The sequence below is a fragment of the Euprymna scolopes genome, chromosome 42 (assembly GCF_053919585.1).
Source record: "Euprymna scolopes isolate OS-2025 chromosome 42, ASM5391958v1, whole genome shotgun sequence".
Classification (NCBI taxonomy): domain Eukaryota; kingdom Metazoa; phylum Mollusca; class Cephalopoda; order Sepiida; family Sepiolidae; genus Euprymna; species Euprymna scolopes.
This window is the reverse complement of record NC_136523.1, coordinates 14,728,178-14,751,456: the sequence shown is the minus strand read 5'-3', so window position 1 is coordinate 14,751,456 and position 23,279 is coordinate 14,728,178.

Sequence of the window (23,279 nt, the reverse complement as noted above, 5' to 3'; positions counted from 1 at the left end):
AGCACGAAACCCCCGTGAAGTAAATAAAGGGTTCTGCTCGAAACTCCGTCCAAATTCCAGAGTTCGACAGAAACATTCCCGAGTTCGACAAGATACATCTTAAGAAGGTCGGAGGTTACATCGACCGAAACGTTGTGAAAATCACACTCAAGATGAGAACAGTAGTCTGATGAATCCAAATAATACGAATAACCAATCCTCATCTCAAAAATTCAGAAACATGATACTTATAAAGGTTTTTGTATTCACACATGAAATGTAGATCTGTCTTCATGTGTACTCAATACGCGAGTAGAGCTAGGTAGTAAATTATAAAAATATATATTGCCATATTTTTTTTTTTTTAGAAATTACCACATCTTCTATTATATAAATCTCACCTGTCTGTTTAGATGTATGCATATATGTATGTTTGTATGTCTGTCTCAAACTTTCGACAAAGGCGACGGATTTTCGCCAAATTAGCATAACGGTTAGAAGCACCGACCATCGCTTACGAAATCGAGTTTCAATCCTGGCTTGAAGTATTTGCTCATCTAATCGCACCTGAAAAGTTACGAAAGTCTTTTTCTGTATGACTATATATATATACTAGCATGGGTGCCCGGCGTTGCCCGGCTGTTCGGAGGTGTATGTTGAGCAAAAAAAAAAAAAAAAAAGCGGTCAATTTTTTAAACTTTGACCCCTATTATGACTCCTTAGAATATATTGTTTTGGGCTCAAATCACATTATTAAGTTAGATCCATGTCCAAGGATCCTATATCTAAAATTTTAAGTGTCAAGACACAAAATTGTCGGTGGAGTTTGGTAGAGTTCTCAAAGGTCAAATTGTTGAATTTTGACCCCTTAACAGCAAAATTTCTGGTCGAAAACAAATCACATCGATTTTCCCAAATCTCAGTACCCTGTATATCAAATTTCGAGTCTGTAACCTAAAAATTGACAGAGTTATTGCGTATGGAAATGCACACACACACACACACACACACACACACACACACACACACACACACACACACACTTATATATATATAGTTGTTAGGTTCGAATCTCTCGACCGACATTAATCGTCACACCTTGCCCTGATGATTCCCGAAAAGATGAGACACTAGTGTTTGTAATAATAATAAATGTATATATAAGTGTGTGTATATGTGATATGTGCGTATTAGAATTCTTTCTTTTTTTCTTCTTCCCTTCCTCCTCTTGATCTTCCTCTTCACTTCCCTTCCCCTCCTCAGTTCTTCTGTTCCCCTTCTTTCTTCTCCTCATCCTTTTCCTATTTATCTCTTTCCCACCTCTTGTTGTTGTTGTTGTTGTTGTTGTTGTTAATCTTCTTCTTCTTCTTCTTCTATCGTTTTTCTTCTTTATAATGTTTTTCTTCTGCTGTTCATACTCTCACTCCTCTTCCTTTTCTTCCTTTCTTCTATCCTTTCTCCTTCTCCCAATTTTCTTGCTTATTGTTCATCCCCTCTCCACTCCTTTTCTTATTCTTTCTCATTTTTTATTCTTCTTTCCTTCTCCTTTTTCTTCCTTTTTATCTTGTTAGTCCTCTAATTCATATTTCTTCTTCTTCTTCTTCTTCTTCTTCTTCTTCTTCTTCTTCTTCTTCTTCTTCTTCTTCTTTTTTTTTCTCTCCCGTTTTTCTTCATTTTTTAATCACTTTCATTTTGTCGTCTTTTTCTCTATCCTTTGTTTCTTTTGTTGTTCTCCTTCTTTTTCTTCTTCTTTTTTCTTCTACTTTTTCCTTTTTTCTTCTTCGTTTTCTACATTTATCATTCATTCTTACATTGCCTTTTCATTGTCGTCCTCCCCTTCTTCTTCTTCTTCTTCTTCTTCTTCTTCTTCTTCTTCTTCTTATTATTATTATTATTATTAATATTATTATTGTGAAACAACTATGCACCCTGGGTGGGCTGAGCCTCCTCCCATCTAATACACCCAGCATCATCATAAATTATCACATTCCAACATGGACGCTTTATCTCATCGTGCTTGGCGAGTAATCGAGCAATTCCCTCTTCCAGCCTTCACTTTCATAAATGTCTCTTCCAGAGATATTTTTCAGGTCGCACCCGACAAGAAATAGTCATTTTTTTTTTTTTTTTTTTTTTTTACGTGAGGATCACTTTGTTTTCGCCAGAAACCAAGTGGTACAAGGTCAACGCTCTGTTGTCCTTTATTCGAATCCCCGGCAGGAGTAACGTAATAAAACCATCGGAAGCAACTTTTTATTCCGTCATTTTTTGTAAAATTACCTACCTTCCCCCACACCCATTTGCACCAGAGGGTGTACAACCTAATTATTCCCCTTTTCGCCATGCCAGGGGACGCTGATATCAGCATTATAAAAGCCACCCCCCCAAAAAAAGACACACTCAAAGCCATTCTCATTTTCTTCCTCTGAAATATGCGCGCGTAACACACGCGAAAAATCCAAGGTATGTGAGACACACACACACACGCACGCACACACACACACGCGCGCGCGCGCACACACACACACACACACACACACACACACACACACACACACACACACACACACACACACACACACACAAGACTTTCTTCGACCCATGACAACATTTTTATACACACAATCCAACCGAGATCTAACTTTTTGATTTCGCAATAAATAAATACTATTTCAAACACACCGCCTTATTTTGCCTCTCTCTTCCATGTATGATTTTTTTTAGGAGTCGATCCAGACGAGGCATGACATTTCGGGGATTTAAAAACAAAACAGTATTTTATAGTATGGCATCACAGAAGTATTGATTAATCACTATCTTCCTTAAAAAAAAGTAAACGTTTTTTAACCCCCCCCTCTCTCTCTCTCTCTCTCTCTCTCTCTCTATATATATATATATATATATATATATATATATATATATATATATAATTCTTATTAAATACCTACATACACTGGTGTTTCATCCTTTCGGGAATCATCAGTGCAGTGTGTCACGTTTAACACCGGTCGATAGATTCGAACCCGGCAACACAAGCCATCTCTGACTTCATTAGCAAGGATCTAATCCATTCGGTTACCGTTAACCGCGAGAAATACTGTTGAAATTTAAACATTTATTTTTAAATGTTTTTAACGTCTTTCATAGTTATCTAATCATTATATGATGATCTGCACATACGAGCCACCTGGACCAACTTTATTTCATCTGAAAGTGCTTAACGATAAAAAACGAGTTTCTTAAAGGAGCTGACATAATTATTTACTATAATAATTATTAAATACCAACAGCCACTAGGGTTTCATCCTTTCGGGAATCATCAGTGCAGGGTGTCATGATGTATATATATATATATATATATATATATATATATATATATATATATATATATTCAAAGATGGGAGGTGGTATGATGTGGCCCTCACTTGAAACCACACCAAAGACCCTAACCGTTGTCGGAAATTTCGTTGAGTTGTACTCTCAAGCGTTTAACAGTTCGGATTTGCATTTTGAGGGTGCTGACAATGGTCCTGTTGATATAACGTGGATCGGTAGGAAGCATGAGCTTGCTTGTGGCACTTTCAGACATGAGTGAAGACTTCGATCGCTCTTAGAATATGTACACAATTGGCCAACTAGTAGATGATCTGCAACAAAAAAAAGAAACCGGTTTTCATCAAACGGAAATGGAATCATGCCGTCTTTTCTAGGGCGAAAATTTTATCGTTACATCACACACACACACACACACACACACACACACACACACACACACACACATATATATATATATATATAAAATAAAAATTACAATAAAAATTTACCAAAATGATCCAAGATGGTAAAATTAAAGTATATTATAAATATTACAGAATTAATATTTATGAAGTTATCTCGATAAAACCAAATAGGAGATAGAGCTTATAATACGAGCAAACGGTTAGTAAAACATGTTAAAAAACACTTTGAAATGAGTTAAAATTAGGAATTAGCAAAATGCAGGATCGGATTTTGCATGCAAAAGTATTTGATGAAACAACAAGTAAGTAAAAAATCTTACTTGAAAACAAAAAAAAAAAGTGAAGCAGAGGGAATATGGTGAAGAAAAAGGTGATTACACATGAATGGATAGTCTGGTGGAAGATACATAATCCATTGACGGTAAAATCCAAGTATATAATTTCAAGAAAGTTAATTGAATTTTCATTTGCACAAGTAAAATCCAAAAATCCCGTAATTGGAAGAAGATGATCCATAATAATCCAAAGGCAGAAATCCATGGAAAAATTCACAAAAAATGTGTACAAGGAAAAAAGGGAAAAATTCCAATAATATTAATAAAAGAAAAATAAGATATGCTTTTCATTCTACTGCCGAGATATAAATATAAATAAGAAAGATCAAGGAAGAAAAAGAAGTGAAAAAGAATTGTGATGGAGTTAAATATAAATAGAGAAACAAATGTCAAAAGTACCCAGACAGGAAATGTTAAAGGCGCGAAAAAATATATAGGGCAAAATCCGATCCTGCATTTTGCTAATTCCTACCCTCTGATGAGAAAGAAAGTATTTCTTCGAAACTCCGCGAATTAAGGACTATCCACTTATCTAGTGTTTCCTTTTCAGATTAAATATGTTTTTAACTCATTTCAAAATGGTTTCTAACATGTTTTATTAACTGTTTGCTCGTATATATATATATATATATATATATATATATATATATATATATATATATATATATATATATAATCAGGGAGACCGGACATTACCCAGGATTTAATGATGATCAACGAATATTTCACACTCCTATATTATTATTGTCATCAAAATCCGTGAAATAGTCAGGGAGAAAGCTTCACATGCCTCCATGCATAACTTAGTCCAAAATATGTTATTCTACATTGCACTCTAGAGAACCTACTGTTTCTTTTATACAATTATTTTATATAAACTTCTTTCCAGTTAACGCAAAAAAAAAGAAATTTTGGCGCGAAGTTTGAACCAACTGGTCACGTCATGCAAAATAAATAAATAAAAAAAAAATAAAACAAACAAAAAAACAAACAAACAAAAAACAAAACAAAAAACCATATATTTTCAAATCTTATAAAATTCTTTGCAGTTAATGAAAAAAAAAAATTAATAAATTTACGAGCGGAGTTTTAACCTCCAGACCACGTCATGGACCCTCCCCCCGAAAAAAACAAAAAAAAAACAACAACAAAAACAAACAAAAAACAAAATCAAAAACACGCTATCAACTTACCCACAGTATAATTTTCATGGCCCATTGTTCTATTATTGTTGCTAAGCGACGACATGAAAAATAGCTTTACTGATGATAAATTAAAATAACGGTTTCGATTATTGGTAATTATCGGAGGGTAGTCTGAGACAAAGCTTAAGATCACTCACAGATTTATACACTAAAGTTCAGTAAATTAAAAAAAATCTATTCAACCGTTTCGGCGTCTATAAGGAACGAACTCTCACATGTCCGACATGTATGTGTATATGTGTATGTATGTGTATGTATGAATTGTGTATGTATGCATATATGTATACACGTATGTATGTATATATATGTATGTGTGTATGTGTATGTATATGTATATATATGTATGTATCCGTGCATGTATATATATGTATGTATACCAATGACCGTCTTCAGTATCATGTTTTCTTGAGGGTGTGCAAGTCGCTGGTAGGACTAAAAAGTCATCTTCAGGCACATGGACTTTCAGTGACTGAGGGAGTGGCACTCGTCTGACAAGACGTTGCAATGATCATCAATATATATATATATATATATATATATACAGTCAAACAATTTCACATCTCTCTTGTGCATGACGTGGTAGCTCAAATACTCACCTCGCATACCGGAGATTCGGGTTTCGAATCCCGTGTTCGGATATGTTCAACTGATTAACTAAAATGAGGACGAAACTCGAGTCTTGGACTTCCAGTTCGTCGGCTTTCATGTTTTTTTTTGAGGTGCGATATTGCTTGACTGTGGAAATAATTACATCTCACATTCTGAAAATTTTAAATTCAATTTTAATATCAGTTTGATCGCTAGGTTAGCTTCTTGTATGACATGGTACTAGCGAGCGTAAAAATCCTACTTATGAGATATCGGTTTGGGTTCTCAGTGGTTGGATGACCACACTCCTGATTTGAGACGAAGTAGGTTCATTCCATAGTCGAATTTCGCCCCGCTTTGCGTGATCTTTGTTAATTAATAGACTTTCATGCGTGTGGCGCAGTTGCTCAAGTGGCAGAGGCTCGGGTAACTGATAAGCCCAAATTAGGGCGAAACTCGAATCTTGGACTTCCAGTTTCTTCACTGTCATGGCTCTTGTGAGCTGCGGCATTGTTTGATTGTGGAAATAATTATATAATCTCTCACATTCTGAAAATTAAGATGGGTCAGTGGTAAGGGGGTTAGGCTCGTTACCATGGGGTCCCGATTTCGAATCTCGCTAGATTCAGCCACTCTGATGAGTCGTAGACGACGAAACACGTGTCAGTGGATAATTATAGTTTAAAAATAATATATATACCGCTCCCCATGTGGGGGGTACCGAATTGGTTAAAGGGAGAATTATTCACAACTTGCATTTAGGTAAAAATGCACTTTCGTAAATAATCGAATTCATTCAAAGCATATCGCTAAAACCAAAACAAAGAAACATCTAAGTACATCGCGATATATACAGACAGTCGTGGAAGATGGGTCAGTAGTAAGGGGTTTAGACTCGTTCCCATGGGGTCACGATTTCGAATCTCGCTAGATTCAGCCACTCTGATGAGTCGTAGACGACGAAACACGTGTCAATGGATAATTATATTTGAAAAATAATATATATATATAATTTTTTTTTTGTGTATTAATATTCATATTAAAAAACATTTTTTCTGTTAGTCTTTATTTGTTTCCCCACGACAGCAAAATGTGACACAAGGTCGTTTTTAGTGTGGGGTTGAACCAGCTCCCCGAAAAGAAGGCAAAAGGGGCACTCCGGTTGGAACCAAAAATAATAATTGTCTCAGTATAGAGGGTTTACCCTCCATTGACCGAAACAAATTACCTTAAGTGTAGCATCGGAACAGATACTACACTTTGATCCTGGCCCAAGAACAATAGAAAAAGAGCAACCCTTTTTTTTTTCTATTTACTTTAAAAAATTAAAAAAAATAAATCTTTGTTATATATGGGTCGTGGAATTGCATTCACTAGCAAAAGATATAGCTAATTTGCATATTCTTTTAAACATTTAATTTGATTAATTCTCTACGAGTTTTTTTTCGGTTTTCTTATGGGATGATCGTCTGTAGTTAACTATTACGTGTAATTATATTAATGCGGATATTCTACATGAGTTATACTTGCGTAATATTTGAGTAAAAAAGGTTATAGTAAACACAATACTCTTTCCATACATATTTACGTATATGTATATGTTTTTGTTAAAAAATTTTGCCTACCAAACTCCTTTGTCAGTTTTTGATCTACACACATGAAACTTTATATATATGGCACTTTGAATCCATACGAAACTTTACATTTGGGTTTTAACCTGGGAAAAGCGGTACAAAAGTTTGAAAGTTTAAAAACATAAAATTTTCCAAGTAAAGGTCGAACGCCGGCATTACGAATATACAAGCATAACGTAGTAGCTATTGGTTCATGTTTTAATTTTTAGCCTTGCAGCAAGCATATTTTCAAAGCGCAGTCATTAACAGCAGAGGAAAAAAAATAAATTGTAAGCTAAGCGTTTTGGTTTCGATTGTCGGTGGTGGCCCACGAGTCATATTAAAAAAAAAAAACCTTTTAAATGGTGACTATATATTGGGTCCTGTATAATATAATATAATAATGAATACGAAATTTGCATTAATCAAAATATCATATATGCCTTCTACCACGTTTTTGTTTTTTGGCTCTCACAATTCTCGTTTTTTTTGTTTTTTTTTTGTTTTGCTCAACCAACACCCTTACACCCTTACAAACACCTCCACTTTCTTTTCCGCCTTCGCGCCACGGGTTCGAGCCCGCCTGCCTACTACAACATTTTTTTCTTTTTGCTCTACAAACACCCGGGCAACGCCAGGTACCCAGGCTAGCATGATATAAGAATACTAAGTTTATTGCTTTCTTTAAAGAAGAGGATACGTCTTGAATCTACCATTGTCTTTTTATGTCCACAGCGCAGCGTCCATTGTTGGCAAACCACATGAATGCCAAGCAAAGGTTGACCGACGACCATTGTCTCTTCACGTTTGGGTAAGAAAGAACACTTGTCAATAACCGGAAAGCTCGTGACTCGATACACAAATGAGTTTCCGGTGACGAACTATGTAATATAGGGTTATGGCCCAGACAACAGGAATGACCAGAAGTTGGTGGGTAATGGACGCTTTCTGTTTTTTATTTGCTTTGCTTCAGTAGTTTCTGAGAAAAAGTGGAGTAAATGCGGTATTATGGTAACTAATCACTATCAATCCTTGTTCATCGATTAATGGAAATTAATAGTAATTAATACTGCATTTATTCCACTTTTTCTCGGAAACTATTGGGCTGACCTTGCTTAAATGTTGTATGGAAGTTGTTATGATAAGGTGTATCGAACTAAGTATTACGGCATTCGTCCCAATACACAATTCAGGAGTAATAGGAAGTAGTGCTTAATGCAAACTCAAGCATGTAATCCGACATGCTTTAGGTGTCTTGTTGAACTCTAAAATTTTCAGAATTTCAAACTGAACTTTTAATTTAATCCATGAGCTAGGTTGCTCTTGTTCCATCAGTTATAATGAGGTAGAAGTCTTAAGTAATTCTCAATTATGTTGTTAGTATCGCTTTTACTGATGATTTAAACCTTCAATCTTGAGAAAATTGTTACTTAGAACTGATTATTATTTAGCACTTTATCCGTTGCATCACGGGTCCAACAGTATGAATAAAAAACACTTACCAATTTTGATATATTAAAAAAAAAAAAAACTTTTGTTAAATTCGACCCAAATCTTTCATTTGATTTTCATTATGCATTTTTTAAAATGTTGTCAATTCAAATTGGAGACAATTTTTAAATGGAATTGAATGAATTCAGAAAATATGGTAACAAATAATTAAGAAGATATTGGTGAGGACTATTGAGTGAAATATTTAGAAGAATTTTGTCTGTATATAAAGCACTCATTCTAAATCCACGAGCCTATACTTTTGCCTTATTTTAATATATATTTCACACACACACACACATACACACACGCGTGCGCATATATATATATATATATATATATATATATATATATATATATACATACACACTGCCACTTTGTTTTTATTTTATTTTTTTGCTCAACACAAACCTTTGTTTGGAGGTGTGTGTTGAGCTAAAAACAACAACAACAACAACAACAACAACAACAAAAAAAACAAAGTGATAGTAGGCAGGCAGGCTCGAACCCGTATCATGAAAGAGGAAAAGAAAGTGAACAAAAGTTACGTCGTTGCCGTTTCGTCCATCACCAAACCGGAAGTAGCGAAGGTTTAAATTTATACTAGTCAATCAAAAAGAGTGGATGACTTTCGAAAAAATCGGCGGAAAAAACGACATCTCCCTGTAGAAATGTGCCCAGTTGAGGGTGAAGGAATTAATGTTTGTAGCCGAAATAATAGGATAAACTACGCAATATCATAAGAATGGTGATGAACGAAAAAGAAATATAGAGAATAAAATAGGTATAAAATAAAAATAAAAATAAAAAGAATGAAATTAAAAATGATAAAAAATATATAAAAGTAACAATGCAGTTAGGAAGAAGAGAAATAGGCACAAAAAGCAAGTTTGGTTTAATCCACCTTTTAGTGAAAAATAATACAAAATAATATCCCTAAATAATTATACAAAATAATTGATAAGAACTTCCTTCCAGACAATAGATTAAGTAAAATTATTAATAAGCAGTTAAACTTTCATTTTCAACCGCTGCAAGTTTAAGTAAAACTATAAGAAGTTCAAATAATGGTGAAACTAACAAAACAGTGAATTATAGTAGGACTGAATAAGGTGAATTAAATATTGATAAAAAATGTAACTGTAGAATTCATAAGGAATGTCCACTGGAAGGCAGTTGCTTAATTTCTGAAATTGTATACAAATGTTAAGTTAAGATGGATAATAATAAAAAGAACTGGATGTAATACCGAAACCATATTGCCTTATTGGATCAGATAAGGAACTAAATTGGAATAATGATAAGGATAGAAATAAGAACAAGACAAGAGTAAATATAAAAAATAAGAAGAGAAACACGACTGCATTAGGTTGGTTGGTTTTTATGCATTACATTTATTTATATCCAACTAGCATAGGTACCCGGGTGTGGAGAAGTAGTATAGTAAGGCTACTGAGCAACCAACCCCCTAAATAATTGAAAATAGAAAGTGCCAATGTGGTTGGTTGGTTGTTTTTGTTTTACGGCATATCAACACTTTTCAGGTTATTTAATGGAGAATCCAAAGATTTTCAAGAAAATTTTTTGGTCAGAGTGGACCTGGGAGCAATGGCAATTAAAGGGTGGCTCCACACTCCCCAAGGCCCGCAAAGTGGGGCCTCACCATCGGATATAGTTTTAGGTCATATCCAGGACCTCAACTAATTGGGGTTTCTGATTTACAGATGTTTAAACTGAGTATTGTTTGTATTTTTAATTTCTTTTTTTTTTAAATTCAATTTTCACCCCAAACAAGGTTGGTTGCTTGTTTGTTTTTGTTTTACGTCATATCAACCCTGTTCAGGTTATTTAATGCCGAATCCAAAGATTTTCAAGAAAATCTTTTTAATAGAATATATTTGTTGTTTTCAAGTCGGTTTCTATTTAACCCATAGTTGGGACCCTAACAGGTACTACCACTCCGGGTCAGAGTGGACCTGGGAGCAATGGCAATTAAAGGGTGGCTCCACACTCCCAAAGCCTGCAAGCTAGGGCCTCACCACAGGATATAGTTTAAGATCATTTCCAGGACCGACGGCATTAGGGGATTGGGGTAGGGAACTATGTAAGAATAAAATAGAATTTGAATTAAAATGGTCAATAGTAGATAATGCTAGAAATTATAAACCGAGTAAAGCAAAAAGAGGTAATCTATGCTTACTGGAATCATACCACACAGTGAATTCTAAAGAAGAAATTTTAAACAAAACGTTTGATGTCATACAAAGCTGTCTACATAGAAATAAACTCCTATTAAAACGCTTAACATATAATTTAAATAACATATATGCATATATGTATACATATATATATATATATTGTGTACAGAAGGTTGCTAGTTGAGACAGATCATTGGTACCGTCGGTTTCAAGCCCGATAATAAGGTCCGTTTAAGGTATCCTTATCAAGCTCTCTCGAACGAGACGAATATTGGCTGAAGAGAGCTTGATAAGGATACCTTAAACGGGCCTTATTATCGGTCTTGAAACCGACGGTACCAATGATCTATCTCAACTAACAACTTTCTGTACACAAAATATAAATACGCTCTTACATAACTAATCATATATATATATATATATATATATATATATATATATATATATATATAGTGTTGTAAGAGAAGATTTTAGAATGGTGCAATAAATAAAGTAATAAGTCGTTAACTTAAGATATAGAAACTAAACTAGATATAACTTAAATAAGGGGAATAAAATAAACAGTGAATTCTAAAGAAAAAATTAAACAAAATGTTTGATGTAACACAACGCCGTCTACATAGAAATAAACTCCTATTAACACGCCTAATATCTAATTTAAATAACATATGTATGTATGTATATATATACATATATATATATATGTATATATACATATATATATATATATATAAATACATTATTATACATTTTGTACCCTCATCTTAGTTTAATTTTCGTTTATAATTTTTAATCAGTTCATATGCTTGTTACGTTGGTGTGGTAACATCACCAGCTTTGAATGCTATAGTTTCGATTTCGATTTCGATTCTAGTTTATGGCACCCAAATATATTCTTTTTCACTTTTGAAATCACGACATTATGATTAAAAAATATAAAAAACCTGGACAACTTAAAATATCATATTTAAGCGTATTTTACGCCCAAGCAAGCAGTTTTGAATGCCGGTACGTTTAAATATCTTTCTATAATAAATATGTCATTTTATTAGTTAAAAAAAAAAAAAAAAGGTTTTTATATTTTTGTTCTCTTATGATTTCTGCAAATTTCCAATTCATTTTTACATTGCTTGTCCTTTTTACTGCAAGGGGTGTGTGTGTATATTTTTTCCCGAATAACTAATGTAAGTCTTTGACGATCTATTTAGTAATTTAATTGCATTTTAGTATAAGCTGTATCGCATAAAGAGCTCTCTAGTTGTTGATAGCTAGCTGACCGAAACATGCTCAGAATTGTGTAGCAACAAATTACTGCTTATGTAAAAACAAATAAATAATATACCCTGCTCTATTTCGATATTGAGCAGTATTAATCTCGTTACACTTTATTTATTAATCTGAAGTTTATATATATATATATATATATATATATATATATATATAAATATATATATATATATATCTATATATATATATATATATCTATATATATATATATATATATATATATATATATATATATATATATATATATATATATACGACAGCCCCTTTAAGAAATTCGTTTTATCGTTGAGCACTTTCAGTTGAATTAAAGTCGGTCAATTTAGCTCTTATGCATAGATCATCGTATGACGATTAGATCACTGTCTGACTGACGTAAAGAACATTTAAAAAATTAAAACATGTTTAAATTCAACGTTATTTCACGCGGTTAATGGTAGCCGAATGGATACGGTCTTTGCTAATCCAGCCAGAGATGTCTCGTGTTCACGAGTTCGGATCGTTTGACTAGTGTAAATCGTGACACCCTGCACTGAAGATTCCCGAAACACTAGTGTCTGTAGGTATTTAATTATCACAGTAAAAAAAATAATTATATATATATATATATATATATATATATATATATATATATATATATATATATATATATATATATATATATATATATATATGAGTGAGTGCCTACAAAGGTACAAAATAGCCATAATAAAAGATTTATTAAATCGAGCTAAAATGATATTAAAAAAAAAGCGCTACTCATTAACATAAAAAACATTAAACAAGTACTCATCAACAATCATTTTCCTAATTACATGTTGATGAACAAATGAAACGAATGCAACAATCCCTTAAGCACCCTAATAATAATAACAATAATAATAACAATAATAATAATAACAATAATAATATTAGCCAACACCGCAATGCAAACCCCATTAATATATTTTATCAAAATCAAATGACACCTGACTTCAGAATCAAAGAAAATGCAATTAAAAATATCATATAGATACTTGACGCCTTTTGACAGTAATTCTAAAATTAAATTTATTATTTACTACAAGAACTTTAGAACACAAAACCTTGTGGTTAGAAACAACTCCTCACCGACTATAAAAACGTTGGGACAAACCAATGTAGTGTATAAATTCAAATGCTCTATGAGAGAATGTAACTCCGAAAATAATACATACATTGGTCATACAACGACAACGGTGTCCCGGCGTATAACCATGCATCTAAATAATACTAGTTCTATATATAAACATTTGATAAAAGAACATAACTGTCCCCCCTCCAATCTTAGAAAGGTCCTCGTTGACAACATAAAAATTATACAACATGAAAATAATATTAAAAAAAAGTTTTAATGCTTGAAGCGTCATATATTAGAACCCTTCAACTCACTATAAATGATATTGCATTCGAGAAAAGCAACAACGTTCTAAAATGTCTTGCGTATTTCGTATTGGGCGGACTTTGTTAACGGTGTCCACTAACTTGTTGATTTTAATATTCGAATTTTTAATCGACCTTTATTTTTAATCGACTTTTCATCGACTCTATATATTTAACTTATCGCCGTTTACTGATATATTTTAGTTTTCACTTTTAATTCTCATTTTCGCTCCTTCGCACTTTTACTTCAACTCCTGATGATGATTTGTGGACAAATCGAAAGCGCTCGTGACAGCAACAAGTATGGAACTTTCATTAATATTTTTGATTTTGATACAAAAAAGATTATACGAAAAATCGAAAAATTAAAAAAAAAGAATCATAAAGCAAAGTGTATCCGTTGCATTTAATAATATTTGCTTGAATATATATATATATATATATATATATATATATATATATATATATATATATATATATATATATATATAAAGCTGAATGTGTGTGTGTGTGTGTGTGTGTGTGGTCACAAATAGGCTCCTATATGGTTGACTATTTAAAAAAAAACTGCTTACATATAATGATAGAAGATGTGTCGAGACACAGGAATGGGTATGTTTGATCTGGCAGAACGGTGGTTCATTAAAATTGTGGGATCTGCGTTCGCGCCTGGTCCACAAAGTATGGAAATAAATTTAAAAATACAAAAAAAACGTTTACAAGTGTTTTTGATATAGATGTACATAAGAATACTTTAATAAGTATTTTTTAACTTAAATAGGGATGGTATAATAAAATTGTGGGGTCTGCGTTCGCAGCTGGCCTCCATAGAATGGAAATAGGCACACACTTTAATAAAGACTTTCTCTGCGTAAGTATACTTTGATAATTATGTTTCAGTTTGAAGAAATATGGTATAATAAAATTACGGGGTGTTTGTTCGCGCCTGACCCCCATAGAATGTAAGTATGTCACAGCAGTTTAACAAGGTCTTTTAATGTAGATCCACAGAATATTGTGATAAGTGTCTCAGTGTGAACAGGTATTGTATAATAAATTATGGGGTTTATCTATTTTATTTTTACTCTCATCACATATTTTGCTTTGGTTTCGATATCCCCAAATTCGAAGCTATCTCTTTACAACCCTTCTTTTTCATCTGTAGGCTGTTTTTGAATTCAGTCAACGACGGGTACTTTTGCTAGTATATATATATATATATATATATATATATATATATATATATATATATATATATATATATATATATATATATATATTAGCTGGTAGGTCAGCGTTGTCCAGTCGTACAATAGCTTAAACATGATATTTTTATTCATGCATTTTTGTATGTATCATTATAGAGTCAATCCTCTATCGATTATTATATACTAGCGGGGGTACCCGGCGTTGCCCGAGTGTTTGTTTCCGGGACGGGGGGGGAGTTTTAAAAAATGTTATGGTAGGTAAGTAGGAAGGATCAAACCCGGAGTCATGAGTAAAAGTAGGAAAATAAAGTGTGAAAAAAAAACAAAAAACAAAAAACATCTGCAACGTTAACAGTTCGGCCACCAAAAAAAAGTCCATTCCAGTTGTTTAGGAAAAAAACAAACAAAAAAAAAAACGACTACGGTAGGTCGGCGCGAACGTGAAAATATAATGGGAATTGTCCAGCACCCTAACCACTACGCCACAGAGCACTGCAGCTTAGTTCAGTGATTTTAAATAACTTTACATGAAAGAACTACGAAGCCAAACCGGTGTTCTCTTCTCAACTGTTCCTTTGTGAACGATCCCCAAACGGTGTTAAGTGGTGGCAGGGGGAGGAGGAATTTATTAGAGAGAGAAAATATTTTACCACTTCCATTGATCTTAACCGATTTTGGCCGTGACTTCTCAGCAGAAAAAGTATAGAAATCTAAGATTATAGAGGAATTTGAGAAATAATAAGCCTATAACACACCTCAGATATTGTTCTGCCGTTTGTGCATATTATATTTGCATGGAATATCTTGATTTTTAATCCTATTAATGTCAAAATCAGACGGGAAAAATGAGTTCATTTTATTTATATAGAGAAGAGAAGAAGAGAAGAGAAGAAGAGATTACGCTGAATAATTTGCACGGTGGACTAAAGCGTAAAATAAATAATAATGATAATTAAGTTCATCAAATTCCGATTGCGTTTGTTTAAAACATCACGTCAGCTGATATTTTGGCTTGACAATGAATGCGCTGAAAAAGCCACTTCTGATTAATGTTTTTTTTTTTTTTTTTTTTACATAGGCATCACCACATTATCAAGGCCAAGAGGCCACTATAGGATAAGGGTTAAAGAGTGTACAGTAGAAATTGGACAATATAGTAATCATTAGTAATGAAAATTTGGTAAATTTGATAACTTATATGGAACGGCTCATCAAGAACTTATTTACGTTAGACTTGAACACAACCATATTGTAGTCAGCCGGAAAGCAGGAAAACGGAAGACAATTCCACAGACGTGCAGTTCTAAGAAAGAAGCTTTGTTCATGGAATCTACGTTTAGGTTTAGGCACAGATAAAGAGTGGGGGGAATTATTGATAGTGTTTACAGCTAGACGAGTGTTTCTTGTGAAAGTTTGGCGAGGTGGGACCATAGATTGAAGCTCAGTCGAACACTTTCTATGAAAATAACGATACATCAGAGACAAACTCGCAACATCTCTTCTGTGATATAGAGGTTTCAAGGAGGAGAAAAGGACATCTCCTACGAAGCTACGAAGTCTATTTTGAACTCTATCAAGGCAGGACAAGTCCTTTCTAGCAGCTCCTGCCCAGATGTGGCAACAGTATTCCATCCTTGGACGTACCTGGCTCTTATATAGATAGAGAATAGCATCAGCAGTGAGATATTTACCGGATCGATAGAAAGATCCCACTATTTTTCCAGCGGTCTTGGCAACAGATTTGATGTACGTGTTCCATTTAAGATCAGGAGTAATGGTCAAGCCCAGAAGCTTGTCAAAACTTGAGGCCTCCTGAAGACGAGAGCCATTCATTTCAATTGATGCCAGATGTGGATCAGAATGTTGATGATGTAAAGAGAGAAGCTTGGTTTTAGATGCATTAAAAGTAACCAGCCACTCCTTTCCCCATTGTACTACGTGCTCAAGATCAGAGGAGAGAGAATTGGAGAGAACTTGGTCGTTTACTGTCTTAGATGTGCTACCATAAATGGTAGTGTTGTCAGCATAAATGTCTACAAATGATGTAAGGATGTGATTTGGAAGATCATTAATGTAGATCAGGAAAAGAGTTGGGCCCAGGATGGACCCCTGAGGGACACCGGCATTAATACTGTGAGCTTCTGATTTTTGCCCCTCAACTACTACTCTTATGAACCTATCAGAAAGAAATAATTTAATAATTGAGAAGACTTTTCCAGCTATACCATAGCTAGCGATCTTATGAAGTAAACCTTTATGCCACACCCTATCAAAGGCTTTAGATATGTCAAGAGCAATTGCCCTATAAAGATTGCCACCGTCGAGAGATTTGCTAATCCTATGCGATATAACTGTAAGCACATCTGCTGTAGATCTAGCAGAACGGAAACCATATTGAGTGTCACTAAGGTTATTTTTAGTTTTAAAATATGCAAACGAAGGAATGATTTGCGGCGATTTTAAATGGTTCTCTTTTTTTATCGTAAATTGAACTCATTAATAAGGAAAAAAGGAAAAAATTAAAATGAAATGGTAATGTACACCCGGGCTTGATCTGTAGTCGAATGTTGTACCACTCAGCTATATTTCTAGATAATAATCAATCTGTTTTTTTTTTTTTAAAGGAGAAATTATTTGCTAAGATTTTATTACCCCCTTGACTGGTTCAACATAAAAGTAGTTCACTATAAAAGCAGCTTTTTTTAAGATTGGACTTTTTCGATACTTATCGGATTAATTTCTGTACAAAACATATATAAGAACACTGCCAAACACACACACATACACACACACACACACACACACACACACACACACACACACACATATATTAGCTTTGTGTGAAATTTGCAAAATATAGGCTCAGCCGCTTTGGAATCTATGAGGAAGGAACTCACACGCACAAGCATACATAAAGTGACACACACACACACATATATATATATATATATATATATATATATATATATATTAAGGCAATCATAAAGGGAAGACATATTCCTTCGGAATTCATTTTATATTAAAAAAAAAAAGACCGAGAAAAGGAAAATGGATAGCAACTAAAAAAAAAATAAAAGTACAGAAATAGAAAAAAAAACAAAAATAAACCTACTCAACTGACATGTTTCGCCCTCACTCATCAAAATTGGAATCGTGGGATTTATTTTTTAGTAATTTGTTTTCCTTAATGATAAAATCTAAAAAAAAAAAAAAAGAGACGGGAGCAAGAGCAATCGTATGGGGATGGATTTTAGAGGCTGATCACGTTCAAACCCAACAAGCAGTCCTTTTGCTTACAAAGGGAAGGCTTCCTAAGGCGAACGTGAACAGTCTCCTAGACTTTTAGATGATATACGGAGTGAGCTCGACTCAATACGAAGGAAGAGTCGATGCTGAAGTTCGTTGCACAATCCCAGTATTTAATAAAATGTTCCGTTATAGCGGATCCATATGTGTTGTTTACAGCGTCGGTAGGTAGGAATGCTCCATTCCTGATTTTGCTAGGTACATGCTGTTGTATGCGACTTACCAATTTTAAAGACGTTCGACCTACGTAGTCGGTACCGCAACCACATTTAAATGAATAAATGACATTACTAATATGATGAGGGGGTAGAACATCTTTTTTATTGGAAGCCATTAATGGTTTTGTATTATATACAACACGAACATTTGAAGCAAAATAACATCCTTCAACAGTTGAACTAATTTGTTTGGTGAATTTTTCACTTACTTTCCCCAACCACGGCAATCGAATATAAACCGGACATTTATTCACCATATTGGGGTTTGTTCGTAAAAAATCTGCTCTTTTCCTTTTAATGGTGGTTTCAATTACATCTAAAGGATACCCATTATTTGACAAAGCATCTGTAATTGTATTTAATTCCTCATCCAATTTTTCTGGCGAGCAGATCATTAGGGCACGATGTGTTAATGTCCAAATTAAATTATATTTGCGCTTGTTAGGGCAGAATGAATCCCAGCGTGTATACAGCCCAGTGAATGTTGGTTTGCGATAAATCGATGTAAGGTAACTAGATGGATTTTTATTAGTAACATATTAGTAATGTTATTTATTCATTTAAATGTGGTTGCGGTGCCAACTACGTAGGTCGAACGTCTTTAAAATTGTTAAGTCGCATACAACAGCATGTACCGAGCAAAATCAGGAATGGAACATTCCTACCTACCGACGCTGTAAACAACACATATAGATCCGCTATAACGGAACATTTTATTAAATACTGGGATTGTGCAACGAACTTCAGCATCGACTATTTCTCCTTATTGAGTCGAGCTCACTCCGTATATCATCTAAAAGTCTTGGAGACTGTTCGCCTTAGGAAGCCTTCCCTTTGTAAGCAAAAAGACTGTTTGTTGGGTTTTGTACATGATCAGCCTCTAACATTCATCCCCATACGATTGCTCTTGCTCCCGTCTCTCTCTTTTTTTTTTTTTTTTTTTAGATTTTATCATTAAGGAAAACAAATTACTAAAAAATTAATCCCTCGATTCCAATTTTGATGAGTGAGGGCGAAACATGTCAATTGACTCGTTTTGATTTTTTTTCTATTTCCCTACTTTTATTTTTTAATCGCTATCCATTTTCCTTTTCTCCTCGGTCTTTTTTTTTTTTATAGATATAAAATGAATTCCGAAGGAATACGTCTTCCCTTTATGATTGCCTTAATAAAGTTTTGTATCCCCAAGATATGAAATATATATATATATATATATGTCATCCATATACAGTACTGTCTCGTTGTATCACAACTCATCAGTGCGGCTAGATTAGCACCTTTCCCTATGCCGGGACTGAACCTACAATCATCGCGTAGAGAGAGAGAGAGGGGAGAGAGAGAGAGAGAGAGAGAGAGAGAGAGGAGAGAGAGAGAAAAAAGGGATGACAATTTAAAATAGGCACACAAATAAGTTTCCGGTACTTATAAGACACATGACCAGTTTTTAAATCCATTCTCTTATTCACCAAAGAAGAATTCCATCACGCCTCCTTTTTTTTTTTTCTTCCTGCATCAAAGGCGGCACGCACTAAGCGACTCCTCTTCTTTCCGATGTGCCGTTTCGTAACAAGAGGACGCCATTTTTGAGCGCTCGATTTTCTGCAAGTAAATATACGGACAGCCATAAAAATACCCCCCCCACCAAAAAAAGAAAGAAATTAAAATAGATATCAACCGACATAGGTAGAAAAATAAGAAGCCACACACACACACACGCGCATGCGCACGCACAGACACACGTACACACGCATGCACAAACACACACACACGTACACATTAATTTGCCATTAAAAGGATAAATTTAATCGGACGGTATAAGCTGTCCATCGGAGCGACGATGGTCATCTGATCATTTTGAAGTTATGATGGGTAGAATGCCTGAATTGTGAAGCAAGTTTTGCACAATACTTAACCACTTAATTAATTTATTTTTATTTCGGACTATTAGTCTCATCTTTATTAGTTTTTTTTTTTTTTAATCTTTTTTATTGGTTCACAACGTTTCGGCCAACTTCCTCTGGCCTTCTTCAGGTGGTAACCGCGACGGATAGGAACTTCGAATCCCCTAACTGCATTCTCAGCCATCACTGCCATCCGTAGTTGTTGTCGTCTCACCACATTTTGACCAATTAACCTCTGGCACGCTTTGGGTGGGATTGAAACCGCTATCTTCAGACAATGCGCATCTGGAACCGTAGAGATTCCAGCCAGAGGAAGTTGGCCGAAACGTTGTGAACCAATAAAAAAGATAAAAAAACAAAAAACAAAAAAAAAACAACTAATAAAGATGAGACTAATAGTCCGAAATAAAAATAAATTAATATATAATGCTCATCTCAAAAAATGAATTCCAATTAAGGAATAATATATATATACTTAACCACTTCTCTCCTGAATTCAGACGACTGGGAGCAATGACGAGATAAGCGGAGATCACATACAGTAACTGGTATTGTTACATTTCATTCTGATAATAATGATGATGATGATGATGACTGAGTAGTTAATTTCGTTTAAGACTATTTAATTTCAAAAATAACAAGTGAAGCATGCATTGTCCCACGTGATTGCACATTGAACGAGGCATAGGTTCAGCATCCCCCCCATCCTCCATTTAGCCCCAAAAGCCCACAGGGGACGTCAAATCCTGGTAAAAATTAATAAACGGTGCAGTTTTAGGCCTTAACATATGTAAATTTGAGTTCTGCACCATGCAAAAAAAAAAAAAAAAAAAAAAATTGAAATTACTAAGTCCATCATTTGCCCCCCCCCATTCAGCCCCAAAAGTCCTCTAGGCCTTAACATATATAAATTTTAGTTACGCACTATGCAAAACTGCTAAATATACATACACAGAAAGTTTTGGACAAATATGGTAAAATAGTCCCAAAAATGGAGTGTTTTTATTAGCTCTAAAAGAACCCCTGGGACACACCCAAGAGTTATCGCGAAGTATAGACAAACAAAATTATATAGAAATCAGTCAGTTACAACATTTCAGAAAGTTTCATAAAAATCCAAGGCATCAAATTTTTTTATAAGCACAAAAGTGTAAATTTTAGCCATTTTAACCCGAAGGGCATTCCTAGGAGGGCAACCGGAGTTTTCTCGGAAAATTCGTTCTGTTACTTTTTTTTTTTTTTTACTCATATCATGTTTAATGTGTGTGCAAAATTTCAAAAATTCCAACGCGTAATTATTGAGAAAAGTGCGGACAGACGTACAGATGAACGGACGAACAAACAAGGGTTAATACAGGTCCACCCTCCTTTTTGTCGGGGGGGGGGGAAAGTCAATAAAAATCTTAGTCAGATCAGGTAATTAGTTTTCGAGGAGAAATACAATGGGAATACAAGACTGATTTAGAAGAAATGTAGTTTTTTTTGTTTTTCTTTACAAGGTGGTCACCACTTATGAAGGCCCGGAAGCCACCCAGGGATAAGGGTTATTGTAAGTACAGTACGTTAGTGTGAATATTTAATAAAGTGTCTACTTAAGGAGGCGGTTTATCAGGAATTTGTTTACGTTGGACTTGAAGACATCCAAGTTGTAGTCAGGAGGGAAGCAGGCAGATGGAACAGAGTTCTACAGGCGTGCAGTTCTAGGAAAGAAGCATTGTTCATGGAATCTACGTTTTGATTGAGGCATAGATAAAGAGTGGGGAAAGTTTTTGACAGTGGATTCAGCTAGACGGGTGTTTTTCGTAAAAGATTTGCGAGGGGGGGGACCAGAGATTGGAGTTCAGACGAGCACCTGCCATGGAAATAACGATAAAACAAAGATAAGCTTGCAACGTCTCTTCTGTGCGAGAGAGGTTGCAGGGAAGAGAAAAGGGCATCCCCACTAAGCCACGAAGTCTATTTTGTACTCTGTCAAGACAGGATAGGATGTTTTTAGCAGTTTCTGCCCAGATATGGCAGCAGTATTCCATCCTTGGACGTACTTAGATTTTATATAGATAGAGAATTGAATCAGTAGTGAGATATCTTCTGGAGGGGTAGAAGGATCCCACCATCTTTCCAGCGACCTTGGCAACAAACTTGATGTACGTGTTCCATTTCAGATCAGGAGTGAAGGTCAAGCCCAGAAGCTTGTTAAAACATGGGGAAAGCCATTCTTAACATGAGGAGGGGCGTGGAAATAGAAAATACACGCAGCTGGTTATAAAAATCTGTCGTTGTTTATGTCTGTACATATAAGTTTTTAATGACAGCTTTCAAATCTTATGGCCGCATGACGAGGTTGGTGGGTGGTGTGTAGAAGACTGTGTTGCTAGCACCCATCTCGTCGTTGTGTCATTCCGCTTTAACTCTTCTCGCTGTGTCTCTTTTTATTTGCCCTCCATGACGATTTCCGATCGGCCGACATTCCGATCGGCATTGTTTCACAAGAATGTAGTCACTCGCTGCCCAGATATTTTGCGTCCTAAAATCTGACCTCGCTTTGACGTCATCAGCCCGGGCTCTCCTAGACTTGTGACCAACTTTTTTGTTTGTCGCCCTTGATCACTCGAAGATTTCGCACGTGTCCCTTGGTTACGTTTTCTGGCCAAATTTATTGTTTACCCTCCTACTTATGCAACAGTATTCTCAAATATTTACCCATTTTAGTACTGACCAGGCTCAACTTTGCTTAAGTATTCTTGTTTTTGTTTTTGTGTTGCTAGGGTTTGGAGTTAATGTTAGGGTTAGGGTTAGATGCATGCTTGTAATT